The sequence below is a fragment of the Pyrus communis genome, chromosome 7 (genome assembly GCF_041283825.1).
Source record: "Pyrus communis isolate YQ-2024b chromosome 7, ASM4128382v1, whole genome shotgun sequence".
Lineage (NCBI taxonomy): Eukaryota > Viridiplantae > Streptophyta > Magnoliopsida > Rosales > Rosaceae > Pyrus > Pyrus communis.
In genome coordinates, this window is record NC_142571.1 from 12,182,866 (window position 1) to 12,196,138 (window position 13,273).

The window sequence follows — 13,273 nt, forward strand, 5'->3', positions numbered from 1 at the left end:
CATCTCCCTTTAGTGTAAATAATATTATTTGTTAAAAATAAAATAAAAAAAGCTAATTATACACCGAGTTGGTTGATGACATTCTAATTAATTAATCTTTAAAACGGTTAGATCTTGTATAAACCCCATCTGTAGCGGGATCCTTTTCCCTTTTCTCTTCACTAAACAAGGCATCAAATTAGAAACCTTAATAACCCTAATTTTATAGTTAGCATCTTCAGACATACTCTCAGAGCTTTCTTCAGAGAAACCAATTGTCCGAAATGACATATATTCTACATTTGTAGTTTCAAGTTATGAGAGTATTTACAACAAACCTCTACAACTAGAAGCTGATAATCTAAACAAGTTAGCATTTAACAAACTAAAGAATGACGACGTTTATCAATGCTTATACGAATAAATTAATTAATACAACATCGGGACAGACGTGCTGCCATTTTGAGCTTATGTACCTTATCTAACTGGACAATACTTGATTCGCCCTCATGCCGCAACAATTCTTTCCCTTCTGAATCCTCGCCTGCTTTACAGAAATTGCGCAGAATTCAACCGATCATGTCCCTTATTTAGCGCGTAAGAATAATCAGACCAATTCTTGCCCAAGCCCATACAGAAGCATCACGAATTTGTGTGCGCATCACTCTCACGACTGGAGACGCTAAATATACCTGCGTGCTAAGTCAGTAGTCGATCCGCAACCGCCGTATTTCAGCACGGAAAGTGGGGCTTGAATTCAAAGTCCGATGAGCAAGACTCCTTATGTCCTCTCGTGAACAGTCTCAGGAGATACGAACTAGCTCCCAGAGGGCACCTCCACTAATCATGTCCTTTGCATTCACCTCTGTGATTTGAATGCTCAATATATAAGTAGAAAGTCTTAAGAGATTTAAGGATGTTATTGAGGATCAGACCAATTCACCTACCATGTTGTGCTAAGTGATAGAGTGCAAGCTCAATGTGGCGCCGGATTGGTGCAGCCTCGTCATTAGCATTTTGTACAATCCATGGAAGTGCTCCATCTTCTATCAAGAAAGATCTTCCATTCCTTATCCCTACAGTAGGTCAGCATATTGACATTACACCACCAAACCACAACACGTATAAATCCTAAACCTGACATTACACCAAACATTGCGGGAACTGTTTATGGTATATTTCTGACAGAGGTTCTTACCTTGAGTACATGCTCGTGACTCGCATTTTGCAAAGTTAGCAATTCCACGCACCACTTGGGAAAGAACATCAGGATGCCCACACCTCACAATTCCTAGCAACGCCTTGATACCACCTTCGAACCTTAGCTTCATTTGTAGCTTATCTGAGGATGTCAACAAGATAATAACAAAGCAGGATATTTATATATACACGTATCATCATATTTAGGAAAAAATGCAGAGCAAACAAAGAAAAATTTAAGAACGAACAACAGAAAACCCTTCCTCTGAACTCTGAAGCATAGAATTAGAAAATGGACATGTTTAGTGATTAGAGTAAAAAAGTTTGAATTATAAATATAAACCCGAGAACTAAAAGGAAAAGCAAAGTCTTCTTCAAATATTTTAAAAGGATTTGCATTCTGTTGTAATAAGCCAATGAAGCCATTTATGTCCGATTAATGCAGAGAGGTTATACATATTTTCTTTTAAGACCATCGGAGCATCACTGCAACCTAAAAGAAAGAATAACAAAAAGGCAAAGGCTCTAATGAAACTAGTAGAGAAAAGACAATGCAGTATACCATTGCCGCATAAATTAGCAATAGCTCCAGCAATCATGCGTAGGGTTTGAGCATCATCAGCATCAGCAGCTGTCGTTGCTAACAAACTAATCCCACCTTGCTCCAGTATAATTTCTTGATTAGCTTCTGCAATTCCAGAGAGGAAGCAACGTAGAAAACCAATATTTTGAAGTCAGACAGATACTTCTCAAACCCAAAAAGTAATAACATTCAAACTACAGAAAAAGCCCTTGCATTCTAAGAAAGAAGAACAGATCATTGAGCACTCACCATTCATTGCAAGATTCGCAATGGCAAAGGCTGCCACTCTTTGAACGGTTTCATCTTCAAAGCTTCTAAGAAGCATCAGCAAGGAAGTAAGACCACCAGCTTGAACAATCCTTTTCTGATTTGCCTCTGCTTTTCACATACAAGTGCACATAAACTCTCAGAAGGTTAAACTTCAAAAAAACAAAAAAAAAGCATACAGAGTATACAACTGTAACTTCAATTTAAGAGTCGCGTACTATTACTGCATAAACCAAATATTGATCTCTGTCAGATGCTAACCACTTATTTTTCACGAAACTGAATTTAAGATATAGGAAATCTGGATTACTTTTGTATAACAATTAAATCAAGGCCCAAAAAGAAAAAGTGGTTTTGGGGAAAGAACATACAGCTTCATAAAAAGAAAAATGAATGGTCTCCTGAGAATCACTTGTGTATCCAGAGACAAACTGGTTTTGGAGAAAGTCAAGGACTAGCAAATAGCAGTAACTCTACACACAGATTACCTTATCTTCAACATAATAGTTATTATATAAAGAACAAAGAATGATAAGGCTATCTTCAATATTTGTATCAACCACTGCCGTTCCTCCACTAGCAAATGGGAGTACAATTCACATCTCCCGAATCAAGTAAGAATTTACTTTTCTGCATATGCATTTTACAACAAACGAACCAAAAACATGAAAGCAACCGCTCATGATGGATAACTGGGTTGATCGTTCCAATGCACTTATATAGATATAAACAAGATGAATAAGGGTCAGGAAAATAAAGGAAAAATACAATAGAAATAGATCAAGAACTTCTATGCTGCAATAAAGTAAAATCTCAAGATTGATGTAGATAAAACATGATACTGGAAGACATACCAAAATTGGCCAAAAGAAAATTTCCACCAGAGATACATCTACGCACCTTCAGCTGCTAAGTTGGCTACCACCTTTACAGCATGAATGCAAACATTAGCATCATCCGACTCGAGTAATGACAAAATCTTTTGCAATCCAACTGCTGCATTGATTGACAAAAACAATATGAGAGATGCCTCTGGATTAAAATGGTTGGAACAATATTGCATTTGGCAATATTTGTCGTTACCTTAAGAGTGTGGAAACTGGTTCTTTCTGTCCATTCCCAGTGTCTCTGGGATAAGAATGCCTAACTGAAGGTGCAGAAGAATCTAGACCAGTAAACCCATTTCCAGACCTGCCTCTATCAAGACAACTTCTCGTCTATAAATAAAAATAAAAGCACATATGAACAAATTCTTAGGTGTGGGACAAGATTCTTGAACTTGTTACATTATATGATTCTCAACATGAACAGTTCATTCAAGTTGAGCCGAGGATTTTTTCACGTATAAGCACTCCAGGAAAGCAATTTTTTTAATGAAAAAAAGATAACTGAATAATCAATTTATAGGTTTGTGAAAGCAAAAGGCTCAAATACTTTCTTCACTGAGTTGAAAGTAAACAAACTAATTATGACTTTTGTTTACAGTTTCACAAACCAAATATAACTTTAGCATGGAGGAAAAGCTTTTATGTTAACCTCTCTGAATTACATACCTGCTCAGCTTCAAAATCTGACTGCAACAACTGACTGCGTAAAATTACTAATTCTTCTTCAAGTTTCTTCTTATGTTGAGCCTCCTCCTCCAGAAGTTTATGAAGCTTTAGAAATTCTGTATCTCCATCTGCCTAGTACACCAAAAATAATCCCAAATATGATATCAATATGCTTAGGGATTTTGAGAAGTCAGATGATGCGAGCAATACATAATCTACGAAAGAAGTCATACTTCTGATTGTGAATATAGCCCTAGGCTTTTAAGATTTTTCAGATCCTCCTCAACCTTTTCTCTTAGGTCAATTTCATTTTGAAGCAACTCTTGTAACTCAGCCACTTCGTTAGAAGGAGAAAACCCGGACCCCTAAATAAGAGAAAAACAAATCAACTATATTATGTATTTGGTGGTCAGGAACAAAGGGTGCGCTTGGTTTGACAAATTGAATCTTCATTTTCAGTTCCTCCTTTTTTTGTAAATGCCTTTGGTTCAAGAAACTTTTTAAGAGAACAAGACAGGTGAAAGCACGTTTTACTAGAGAATTTTAAAATATTTAAGTAAACAAATTTTACTAACTTTAAGAGAATCCTGAAATTTTATAAACATCCTTGCAAGAGTGATATGTATCATGTTATTTACAGATATATGACAAACCAATAATTCTAACAATTACAGGTATATGGAAGACAAAATCTGGTGAATTGACTTCAATGCAGCATTCATAATAGAGCAATATATTTTACAAATTTCACTCAATGAGAAGATAATATGATTATTTAGGAATTATAAAGTCAATACATAAAAGATACACAAGTTCTAGATGATATTTAAGTCAAATGTCTAAGAGTCTTATAAACCAACAACTAACTCTAGAACTTTCTTTCAAGACAACACATTATAGCATAATAATGATTATTCAAAGGACTACCTCTCTGTTACATTTAATATCAACCAGGCCGAGGCCCATATGGTCTGGCTTCTGAATTGAGACCAACTTCTCCTCCAGCTCCTTAACAGCTTCCATATAATCCATTTGGCATTTTCGCCTCTCCTTCTACAGAAGGGATAAAAAAATAAAAATAAAAACACTTAAATGTAGCAAAACCAATATGATTACTGATCACCATATCTCTGTCAGAAGCCTGGTAGTATTAAAAAGGTAATAAAGAGAATCAATTAAAGAAAAACAAATGTAGTACTATAGTTTCAAGTCCATCAAGACCACTTAAGGAATCATAAAGCAGAATAAAAAAAAAAAAACAAACAAACCTCTAATGCATCAGCAAAGTTTCTTTCAACATCAAAGACACGTTTTTGTGCTTCTAGATTTATTCTTTCAACTTCATCCTCAAAAGCTTTATGCTGCCTTTCATTTTCTGCAATAAGCTTGTCCACTTGTACTTCAAGCTTTCTTGACAAACTTTTGTAATCAAACTCTTCCTTAATTTTCAATATATTCTCCACCTTCATAGCCTGCCAATAATAAAAGACCATATAGTTCATAGCCCAACTAATCAAGAAACACTAACTGACAAAAAATTTTCATTATCGAAGAATAACTGCTCATATAGATAGAATATGAATTAAGTGGAATAATGGGGATGTTGACAGAGAGTGAGAACAAAGTACATGCTTCATGAATAGCGATGATGCATTTCAAATTTACCCCTTTTCTTTATAGGAGCTTATCCAATTAGTACAATTACATGAACTTTGACTTTGGTAAAGTACATATGATATCGATAACAAAACACATAATAGATGCTTCCTAATTCAAATTTTAGGACCTCCAAGTATAAGAACTGACCCTTTGTCCAAATAGTATGGTACTTGTAGTCTCTCCTCAATGACGTGGAGAAGGTCCAATAGTAACAATTAATGAAGTCCTCACTGATCCTACAATTTGAAACAAATGTGAAGCCAAGAAAATGGTAAAACATAAATTCCTTTTAGCAAACATGAAAATATTCTAAACAAACCAATGTATTAAAAGCGTGAGGTGTGGGCGAGGCATCCGAGGGATAGCCCGGCCTAGGCTTGAGGCGAAGCCTCACGGAACCTAAATTTTTTAATATATACACTGAGCATACACATATATTATATTAAAAAAAAAAAAAAGAAGATTATTAATCAATAATCACCCTGAGCACACACATATATATACATACATTATATTACATTATATTTTATATATATATATATATATATATAATAGAGGATGAAAAGCACAATGAGCACACATATAACAATGCATGCAAACAGCACACACGTCCATTATATAAGAAAATAAAAATCAGAAGAAAAAAAAGGTAGAGAGACGATAGTGCAAGGAAGAGGTATGAGGCAGTTAAAACCCTACCCAAAATTTGGGTTTGGGAGTTAAAAAAAAAAAAAAAAAGGAAAAAAAGCAGCCAAACAGAGACGCCTAGGCGCCTTGAGGCGCAGCTCCGACGACTCCTTCCGCCCCCTCCCTCAAAACAGAGGCGGCAACCCTCACGCCCAACCTCAAAGGGCACCTAGGCGCGCCCTGAGGCGAGCCTTTTAATACATTGAAACAAACAAACAAAATTAACAAAGCTAAGAATATTATGAGTTTTCACATGTCAATGGCAGTCATGGGCCTCATGGCTAGCATATCAAGTACTCTACTCAGCTCAAGGTTGCATTGACATAACAGACAGCTTACCTCCAAACGAATCTTTAAGCAACCTTGTAAGCTTTGAATCACGAAATGGAACATGAGTACGATTCTCTGCTAGAGAATTAATGCACTAAGCGATAGATTGATACACTTAGCTTCCTCTAACATATGTCCCTCACTTCCTGTCATAGAGGAAAAACAAAACTTTCACCATATAAGTGGAACTGGCCTTCATATGAAGAAGGAACTCACATAATGACTTGTGAGATACACACGTATACACAAACATTTACACACATTTGCACAGACATGCTGACATGCATTGTTCAAAAAATCCCCACCTAGCACCGACTAGGCCCAGCCTAGGCACTAGGTTGCTAGCCACCGCCCCGATAAATTCCTAGGCATTTGAAAATTAAGAAAGAGCTCCTATACCTACTTAGGCATCCGCCTAGAGCACCTAGACCCGCCTAGTTCGCAACTCTCATTTAGACAAAAAATCGATAACTTTCATTTTGCATTTTATTTTTTTAATAAAATGTAGGAAACTTGCCGACCTTACTTAGTGGGAAAAGGCTTTGCTGTTGTTGTTGCTGTTGTTGTTGTTGTTATAATAAAATGTAGGAGACTTGTTGAATGCTTGGATGAACTCTCATCATATGTTTGTTCCCCATGTTTTCAATATGTTCTAATACTTTACAATATATAGGTCATTTTGTTTTACAATCTATGTATCCCAATACAATTATGCTTTTTTAAGTATAAATAGACAGTTATTAATACGATATCTAATATATTTACTTAAATCCGCCTAGGCCCCAGCCTAGCCGCTTAGGCGCTAGGCCCCAGCCTAGCCGCTTAGGCGCTAGGCCCCAACCCACCGCCTGACTAGCACCTAGCGTCTTTTAGAACCTTATGTATAATAAAAGTTAAAACTGATAAAAGGTCACAAGTTGGGATACACACCTGATTTTTGTATACGTTCGGAACCTGCCAAATCTACCACAACGAGTTTACTTTTCCGGACTAGTGGCTTGAAAGGCTTGGTCAAGTGAGTAGGGTCACCATTTTCACTTGCAACACATATTCTCTTCCAAAGACAGACCTATTGACCTGTACCTGCATTAAGGCACTTATAAACATCAAGATTCCAATTATGTTATACTGAAACAACCTGGTTACCAAATAGAAACTATGACATGATCATGACCAAAACAATTAACTATATGAATGAAAATAAACAGATACTGGACAGTCAACTATTTTACCATCAAAATCGCATGACTACGAGACGATTCAGTGTTCAATTTTGTGTTAGCAGCTACACGATGAGCTTCCCCACATCTTAATAACTCCAGAAAACTCTGCTGACTTTTGATCTCTACAATAGTGGCCCCAGGAACTATAACATCACCAGTTCTTGGATCTTCCACAATGGCAATCACAACTAGACATAAACAGAAAGCATTAAGAAGATCAAACCAATAATGGGACAAGGGTCTAACAACCTGCAGGTACGATACAGAGATAGAATCAGTCTCAGGAGATATATCTGCCAAAACACCCTCCATTGAACGAACCCTGATTCCACGATCAGATGTATCTCCTTCTCCGACCTGTCCAAGAGTAAATGTTTTCCCTGTACCTGTCTGACCGTAAGCCATAACCATGCCATTGTAACCATCTAAAACACTCTACACTAACAAAAAGGCAACTATTCAGTTGTTGCGCAATGTCACTACAAGATAATGGAAAATACTACATGGACCATAATAGAAAATAACCCTCCACAACAGGCTTGGCAACAACTTCATAGACACGCTTCTGTGATACATACTCAGTAAGCATGTCATCAAACTCATAGGTATCCAACTCCCAATTGTTCTTTCGAAGTTTCAACCTTTTAAGCTGTGCAGTAGAACAAATATCAAACACTAATAGCTACACCACAAACACCAAGAATCTGAAAATAAAACTTATAAAAGAGATAAACCACCGGGATTCCCAAATTAAACTTCGAAAAACACTACGGAAACAAAATTAGCAATTACCTCTGGCTGCAACTCCACAGAGTCAGCAAAATCAGCATCAGCCATCATCTCCTGTGCATTTCTGGGCCTCAACCTTACAGCTACTCGAACTCTTCCGGGTACTATTCGATTAAAAAAAAGTTAAGCAACAGGCATACAAGCAACATTTCATTTACTCATTTGCATTTGCCCTGCTTATTCTATTACCTCAAATTTTCCAAATTCTAAACATTTATTTAAATGATTAATTGAAATAATGCTTCCATTTTTCTCCAAAATTCAATCGAATCCCATTTGGGGAAACAAAAACTGACCTCCGTCGTCCTTGGAAGCTGCGGAGCCAAACAGCGCGGGACTGCTCCGGTGCAGGGCGGATCCGGGAGATTGAGAAGGAGGGAGCCGGGACTTGAACGATGACGTTCTGAAATTAACCGGGCGATCCAGCTTCACGGCACCCCTCTGCACCACATAGTTTCGCGAAGCCATGGACTACAGAAGTGCAGCAAAAATTAAGAAAGGCATTCACGTGTGCTGCTCTGCTGTGTGTCGGAAGTTCGGGCTAATGTGTTGGTGCGGTTTGATGGTTTCAAAAGTGTTGGAGATAGGGAGTGAGGGAGAGATGTGGGAGGTGGGGCCCGGTGAGGGCCACTGTGTTAAGGAAAAGACAGAGACAGTCGCAGATAGGTGGGGTCCCGCTTAGGCCTGAAAACAGATTGGGTTTATTGGATTTGGGTCGGGTTTCATTCGATCCATTAAGTTAACGGGTCATTCGAACCCAATCCGTTAAGCTAACGGGCCACCTGAACTCAACCTGTTAAACTCATTGATCACCCGTTAACACCCATTAACAATTTTTTTTTTTTTGGTTTAATTTTGCATTCCAATTCAAATTACGCATTTTAATGTACAAACAAGATCTCACATTCAGATTTCATTTACAATAGTTGGCAGTGCATTTATGTTCATCCTTTTCAAAAATCCAACACGCAATGCCAATCGCAAAACCAATGGAATCAATCCACTTTGACCGTTACCTCCATTATCCATCCTTTTTGCCATTTGACAAAGACCTGCCATGACCTTCTTCAAGTCTAAGACAGAGAAGCACTTGAAGGAAGGATCCTGATTCGGCAAGCTAGAGGATGAGTTGCTGCTGTTGGAGGAGAAAAGCTTGACTCGTTCTCAAGAAAACAGCTAAGACAAAGTGTCAGAGCCACAGGAGGAGGAGAAAGCGTCGTCTGTTGCCATTTTGAGCCGGGAATGTAGTCATGGAGCATATCGGCGACCTCCTTGAAGTTGCAAAGATAGGCTTTGAGTTTGTGGGCTTCCTATTTGAACTATTGAAATTACATAAAAGCCCTCATTAACCAGTGTTAACGGGTGCCAATGGGTTTCGCGGGTTGACCCAAAATGACGCGTTATTTAACGAGTTGACCCGTTAACAATCCGACCTGTTAAATACTCAACCGAATACTAATTTTAACGGGTCGAGTTAACGGATCGGGTTTAAAATGCCAGTCTAGTCCTGCTGCTTCTTTTTTTTTTTTTTTTTTTTTAACGAAATCATATTGTCTATACTAATATCATCTCCAACCCTTGGCCTAAAACCTAAAACTTTTAGCCCAGAAAATTTGGGTTTTAACCTAGAAACAGCTTTTCTGCTCAAACTCTTCTGGCCTAAAATTTTAGCCCCAGATTATTAAAAAATGAATTTAGACTATTTTTTTTTCTTAAAGTAATTTTTTAAAATAAAAAATTATGTAAACTATCCTAATTTAATTTTATGAACATTTTAACCTAAAAATATTTAGATTCTGACAAATACTGAAAAATCACTAACTGACACCATGAAACTCGTTAAACACTATAAAAAAAATATGAAACAAATGAAAGATTTTTTTTTTTAATTACTTTAGATGTTAGATTTAAATTTGAACCGTTAAATTTTTTTTTACCGTTGAATTTCATCAAATTAGATCTTAACAGTTGAATTCAATGAATTTATAAATATAAAACTAAATAAAATATATATGGTGGGCCAGCCCCACTAATCATAGGCTAAATTCGGCTTCCGATTGAGTTTTAGGTTTTATGCCACATTTTAGCATTGGGTTGGGTTGGGTTTTGGGTGGTGTTTGGGGGAGGGGGGGTGTGGTGGAATAGAAGTGAAAATTTGAGTTTTAGCCCAGGGTTGGAGAGGCCTAAGGCCAACTCCAACCCATGGCCTAAAATAATTCCCCCTCTATTCCCCCTGACACACCCCGACCGAAGTCAAGGCATGCTGGCCGTCACGTGAGCGTGACGTAGCCATGTGCGCTGTGCGGAAGCGATATTTTATAAGAAAAGTACGACTAATTAAAACTAAATACGATAGGTTCTAAAGAAAGTTTAAGTGTGATTACACAACCAGAGCACAAAGTCTAAGTGCAGTCAAACATAAGATGTACATATTTAACAACACTCGACGATGATCCTACATGAGTGGTGGTTTGTCAGAACTTTCAGCTGGACACCTCGAGACTCACCGATATACGCTACCTAGAACCTGGAGGGGCGCAAAACAAAGTTGAGTGGGTCAGCAAAACGAACGTATTCAAAACCTTCTTTTCTCTTTTGAATATACTAACCCCTCGCCGTAAAACAAGTATAGTTTCCCAGAAGTAAAGTATATAATCATATACGTAATATATATCAAATCATGCTGAACAATATGAATGTATGTCATGCCAAATATCATAACTGAATGCTCAACATTTCTATGTGAATCTGAGGGTATAACATATAATCAATTCAACGCTCGGCTATAAACATAATTCATACTCTATCATCATAATCAACTCAGCCCTTGGCTGCATATATAGCTCATAATCATCTCATCTCATCATGTATATATATATATATGTATAACCTGCACACAATCAATACCACCTCACGTGGTCTGCAATTCATCATCGTATATAACATAGTATGCTCTAGTGCTACAATCACGTGAAGCTGTGCGATAAATCGCGGGTCACCTACAAGTCGAACCCACATAAGTGGTCTATACGACAGGCTGTGCACCTAACTTGGATCCAAGGCGAGCATGCGGTGCGGGAGGTGAACATACACGTGAAGGCTATGCCCCTATCTCTGGGCGGGAGCACTTATATACATGTGCAAGTAAATGAGCTTTCAATCACATCTCAATCATATAATTCATCATATCTCCATCATATCTCAATCGTATAATTCCTCATATTCCAATCACATCTCAATCATATCACAATTATACCTCAATCATAACTCAATCGTATCACAATTGTATCTCAAACATATCTCAATCGTATCATAATTGTATCTCAAACATATCTCAATCGTATCACAATTGTATCTCAAATATATCTCAATCACATTTCATACGTATATCAACTGTATTTCGTATGTATTTCAAATGTATATTATACGTATATCAATGTATATTATACGTACTTTATAGGTATATCAAATGTATATACTCACGTATTTCAAATGTATTTCAATCATATATACTCACATGTAACTTACCTGGGCCTTCTCAGCACCATGCAACAATATACATAATTATAGTAATGCACATTCTAAAATATGATGCATACATGATAAGTTACTTAAATCGTATTTCTTTTAAAATATGTTTTCTGGGAAATACGTCAAGTATACATATATATATACTGAAAAATAACTGCCCACTCACTGATAAGTAGCCGGTTCGTAACCTCCTCGCCTAGATTGGTTACGTTCTTCGTCTGTATAATTTTCACCTATACAAAAATAATTATAAAACATCATTTAAACGCACATACACAAACATTCGTCAATAACTTTCTCATACGTTGCTCAATTTGGGTGTGTGAATATACCACGGTGATCTACACGACGTCACGAACACGTGACAATTTTTAGAACTCAATTTGGAGCGCTCACGCGCCCCCACGCGCCCTGTTCACGCGCTGCCCACGCGCGCGTCTTCTTCCTCGCGTCGCCGGACTAGTTTCGCCGGAGGTGGATGTTTTGCCGGAATTTCTGGGTAAACTTCAAAGTGTCATAACTTCTTCATTTCTTAACCATTTTCGACGTACTTTATATCAAAATGAAGGTATTGACGAGATGAACACATCCATACTTGCCTCGACCCCTAACTCGCCGTGGATTCACCAGAAAAAGCCCCGAAAGCTCCGGCCAAACTTTGAACTTGTCGTTCTCTGTGTTCTTTCGTCCAAACACTTCCAACGAACTACTCCAAGCCTCCTTAGGACCTCAAGAAGCTTCCTATAAGCTTGAAAAGTCCTAAAAATCAACCAATAAAAAGTTGATGAATAGTTCCTAAACCGGAGTTCGTATTTTCGACGTGAAAACGTTATAGTTCTTACCTGAAATTGGTATGGTTGGACTCGTATCGTCGAAACGAAGAAGATGGTGATTTTTGTTTCGTCCATCTGTGAAGTTTTGATGAACTTGTTGTTTTGGCCGTGTGTTTGAGAGTGAGGGAGAGAGAGAGAGAGCTTGACAGGAGAGATGAGAGTTAAGTGAGTTTGAGGGAGCTGAGGGAAAAAGAGAGAGTGAGGGACAAATGAGAGGAAATCACGGAAAAGAAAAAAAAGAAAAGGTAAGGTTTCCTGTGCAATCCGTGTGTGCACAGTGAAACTTAATCATTCTTAATCATCATAAACGGCCGAAAACGTCTCTTCCATCCAACTTTAATAAAGATTTAGGGTAATTAAACACACTTCACACATATGAAAATGTTATTTCGGGACGGGTCGTCACAACCTACCCTCCTTATAGAAATTTCGTCCCCGAAATTTACATAATCAAAATACAACACTAATAGTCATAAAACAATCTCGGATACATCTCTCTCATCCGATCCTCTGTTTCCCAAGTAGCCTCTTCCACCGAGTGGTTCCTCCACAATACTTTTACCAACTGCACCGTCTTATTTCTCAGAACTTTCTCTTTCCAATCCAAGATAGTCACTGGTTCTTCATCATAAGTCAAAT

At 37.5% G+C, this 13,273-nt stretch overlaps 1 long non-coding RNA gene and 1 pseudogene across 2 annotated transcripts; both read right to left on the reverse strand.

Annotated features, from left to right (window-relative positions):
- Positions 1-236: 236 nt before the first annotated feature.
- LOC137733923 (kinesin-like protein KIN-UB) lies at positions 237-8,844 on the reverse strand (annotated as a pseudogene). Its single transcript, XR_015964921.1, has 18 exons — positions 8,567-8,844; positions 8,274-8,374; positions 8,007-8,130; positions 7,491-7,921; positions 7,189-7,341; positions 6,268-6,404; positions 5,389-5,477; positions 4,851-5,054; positions 4,510-4,635; positions 3,816-3,947; positions 3,583-3,714; positions 3,116-3,246; positions 2,930-3,030; positions 2,012-2,137; positions 1,742-1,867; positions 1,178-1,321; positions 927-1,055; positions 237-844 (listed from the first exon to the last, which is right to left on the reverse strand). The product of XR_015964921.1 is annotated as a kinesin-like protein KIN-UB (transcript).
- Positions 8,845-10,627: 1,783 nt separating this feature from the next.
- Positions 10,628-12,292, reverse strand: LOC148695733 (uncharacterized). The gene is made up of 3 exons (XR_015964936.1): positions 12,134-12,292; positions 11,968-12,034; positions 10,628-10,797 (listed from the first exon to the last, which is right to left on the reverse strand). It is a non-coding gene; the product is annotated as an uncharacterized LOC148695733 (long non-coding RNA).
- Positions 12,293-13,273: the final 981 nt, after the last annotated feature.